Below are 3880 nucleotides of genomic sequence, written 5' to 3'. Positions count from 1 at the left end.
CACAGGCCTTTGGAAGAGATGTTCCCACTAGGCTGTAAGAGCACTGTGCAGAGCGAGTTGTTTCTTAGCTTCCCAAAGAGCTGGAAGCAAGATTCTGTGGGGCCCAACTCGCCCTTTGGAAAGAAGCCTGCACGTTGTGCCTTTCAGCTCTAGGGCAAAGTAGCACACCCAGAGCAGAAGTCCTACTTCAGCCAGATCAGGCCTGCAAAGAAACTGCGTTTCACAGGCCTTTGGAAGAGATGTTCCCGGTAGGCTGTAAGAGCACTGTGCAGAGCGAGTTGTTTCTTAGCTTCCCAAAGAGCTGGAAGCAAGATGCTGTGGGGCCCAACTCGCCCTTTGGAAAGAAGCCTGCACGTTGTGCCTTTCAGCTCTAGGGCAAAGTAGCACACCCAGAGCAGAAGTCCTACTTCAGCCGGATCAGGCCTGCAAAGAAACTGCGTTTCACAGGCCTTTGGAAGAGATGTTCCCGGTAGGCTGTAAGAGCACTGTGCAGAGCGAGTTGTTTCTTAGCTTCCCAAAGAGCTGGAAGCAAGATGCTGTGGGGCCCAACTCGCCCTTTGGAAAGAAGCCTGCACGTTGTGCCTTTCAGCTCTAGGGCAAAGTAGCACACCCAGAGCAGAAGTCCTACTTCAGCCAGATCAGGCCTGCAAAGAAACTGCGTTTCACAGGCCTTTGGAAGAGATGTTCCCACTAGGCTTTAAGAAGACTGTGCAGAGCGAGTTGTTTCTTAGCTTCCCAAAGAGCTGGAAGCAAGATGCTGTGGGGCCCAACTCGCCCTTTGGAAAGAAGCCTGCACGTTGTGCCTTTCAGCTCTAGGGCAAAGTAGCACACCCAGAGCAGAAGTCCTACTTCAGCCGGATCAGGCCTGCAAAGAAACTGCGTTTCACAGGCCTTTGGAAGAGATGTTCCCGGTAGGCTGTAAGAGCACTGTGCAGAGCGAGTTGTTTCTTAGCTTCCCAAAGAGCTGGAAGCAAGATGCTGTGGGGCCCAACTCGCCCTTTGGAAAGAAGCCTGCACGTTGTGCCTTTCAGCTCTAGGGCAAAGTAGCACACCCAGAGCAGAAGTCCTACTTCAGCCAGATCAGGCCTGCAAAGCAACTGCGTTTCACAGGCCTTTGGAAGAGATGTTCCCACTAGGCTGTAAGAGCACTGTGCAGAGCGAGTTGTTTCTTAGCTTCCCAAAGAGCTGGAAGCAAGATGCTGTGGGGCCCAACTCGCCCTTTGGAAAGAAGCCTGCACGTTGTGCCTTTCAGCTCTAGGGCAACGTAGCACACCCAGAGCAGAAGTCCTACTTCAGCCAGATCAGGCCTGCAAAGAAACTGCGTTTCCCAGGCCTTTGGAAGAGATGTTCCCACTAGGCTGTAAGAGCACTGTGCAGAGCGAGTTGTTTCTTAGCTTCCCAAAGAGCTGGAAGCAAGATGCTGTGGGGCCCAACTCGCCCTTTGGAAAGAAGCCTGCACGTTGTGCCTTTCAGCTCTAGGGCAAAGTAGCACACCCAGAGCAGAAGTCCTACTTCAGCCGGATCAGGCCTGCAAAGAAACTGCGTTTCACAGGCCTTTGGAAGAGATGTTCCCGGTAGGCTGTAAGAGCACTGTGCAGAGCGAGTTGTTTCTTAGCTTCCCAAAGAGCTGGAAGCAAGATGCTGTGGGGCCCAACTCGCCCTTTGGAAAGAAGCCTGCACGTTGTGCCTTTCAGCTCTAGGGCAAAGTAGCACACCCAGAGCAGAAGTCCTACTTCAGCCAGATCAGGCCTGCAAAGAAACTGCGTTTCACAGGCCTTTGGAAGAGATGTTCCCACTAGGCTGTAAGAGCACTGTGCAGAGCGAGTTGTTTCTTAGCTTCCCAAAGAGCTGGAAGCAAGATGCTGTGGGGCCCAACTCGCCCTTTGGAAAGAAGCCTGCACGTTGTGCCTTTCAGCTCTAGGGCAAAGTAGCACCCCAGAGCAGAAGTCCTACTTCAGCCAGATCAGGCCTGCAAAGAAACTGCGTTTCACAGGCCTTTGGAAGAGATGTTCCCGGTAGGCTGTAAGAGCACTGTGCAGAGCGAGTTGTTTCTTAGCTTCCCAAAGAGCTGGAAGCAAGATGCTGTGGGGCCCAACTCGCCCTTTGGAAAGAAGTCTGCACGTTGTGCCTTTCAGCTCTAGGGCAAAGTAGCACACCCAGAGCAGAAGTCCTACTTCAGCCAGATCAGGCCTGCAAAGAAACTGCGTTTCACAGGCCTTTGGAAGAGATGTTCCCGGTAGGCTGTAAGAGCACTGTGCAGAGCGAGTTGTTTCTTAGCTTCCCAAGAGCTGGAAGCAAGATGCTGTGGGGCCCAACTCGCCCTTTGGAAAGAAGCCTGCACGTTGTGCCTTTCAGCTCCAGGGCAAAGTAGCACACCCAGAGCAGAAGTCCTACTTCAGCCAGATCAGGCCTGCAAAGAAACTGCGTTTCACAGGCCTTTGGAAGAGATGTTCCCGGTAGGCTGTAAGAGCACTGTGCAGAGCGAGTTGTTTCTTAGCTTCCCAAAGAGCTGGAAGCAAGATGCTGTGGGGCCCAACTCGCCCTTTGGAAAGAAGCCTGCACGTTGTGCCTTTCAGCTCTAGGGCAAAGTAGCACACCCAGAGCAGAAGTCCTACTTCAGCCGGATCAGGCCTGCAAAGAAACTGCGTTTCACAGGCCTTTGGAAGAGATGTTCCCGGTAGGCTGTAAGAGCACTGTGCAGAGCGAGTTGTTTCTTAGCTTCCCAAAGAGCTGGAAGCAAGATGCTGTGGGGCCCAACTCGCCCTTTGGAAAGAAGCCTGCACGTTGTGCCTTTCAGCTCTAGGGCAAAGTAGCACACCCAGAGCAGAAGTCCTACTTCAGCCAGATCAGGCCTGCAAAGAAACTGCGTTTCACAGGCCTTTGGAAGAGATGTTCCCACTAGGCTTTAAGAAGACTGTGCAGAGCGAGTTGTTTCTTAGCTTCCCAAAGAGCTGGAAGCAAGATGCTGTGGGGCCCAACTCGCCCTTTGGAAAGAAGCCTGCACGTTGTGCCTTTCAGCTCTAGGGCAAAGTAGCACACCCAGAGCAGAAGTCCTACTTCAGCCAGATCAGACCTGCAAAGAAACTGCGTTTCCCAGGCCTTTGGAAGAGATGTTCCCACTAGGCTGTAAGAGCACTGTGCAGAGCGAGTTGTTTCTTAGCTTCCCAAAGAGCTGGAAGCAAGATGCTGTGGGGCCCAACTCGCCCTTTGGAAAGAAGTCTGCACGTTGTGCCTTTCAGCTCTAGGGCAAAGTAGCACACCCAGAGCAGAAGTCCTACTTCAGCCAGATCAGGCCTGCAAAGAAACTGCGTTTCACAGGCCTTTGGAAGAGATGTTCCCGGTAGGCTGTAAGAGCACTGTGCAGAGCGAGTTGTTTCTTAGCTTCCCAAGAGCTGGAAGCAAGATGCTGTGGGGCCCAAATCGCCCTTTGGAAAGAAGCCTGCACGTTGTGCCTTTCAGCTCCAGGGCAAAGTAGCACACCCAGAGCAGAAGTCCTACTTCAGCCAGATCAGGCCTGCAAAGAAACTGCGTTTCACAGGCCTTTGGAAGAGATGTTCCCGGTAGGCTGTAAGAGCACTGTGCAGAGCGAGTTGTTTCTTAGCTTCCCAAAGAGCTGGAAGCAAGATGCTGTGGGGCCCAACTCGCCCTTTGGAAAGAAGCCTGCACGTTGTGCCTTTCAGCTCTAGGGCAAAGTAGCACACCCAGAGCAGAAGTCCTACTTCAGCCGGATCAGGCCTGCAAAGAAACTGCGTTTCACAGGCCTTTGGAAGAGATGTTCCCGGTAGGCTGTAAGAGCACTGTGCAGAGCGAGTTGTTTCTTAGCTTCCCAAAGAGCTGGAAGCAAGATGCTGTGGGGCCCAACTCGCCCTTTGGAAAGAAG

This window comes from Equus caballus, chromosome 29 (assembly GCF_041296265.1).
Source record: "Equus caballus isolate H_3958 breed thoroughbred chromosome 29, TB-T2T, whole genome shotgun sequence".
In the NCBI taxonomy this organism is placed as follows: domain Eukaryota; kingdom Metazoa; phylum Chordata; class Mammalia; order Perissodactyla; family Equidae; genus Equus; species Equus caballus.
Note: the sequence above shows the minus strand (reverse complement) of the source record.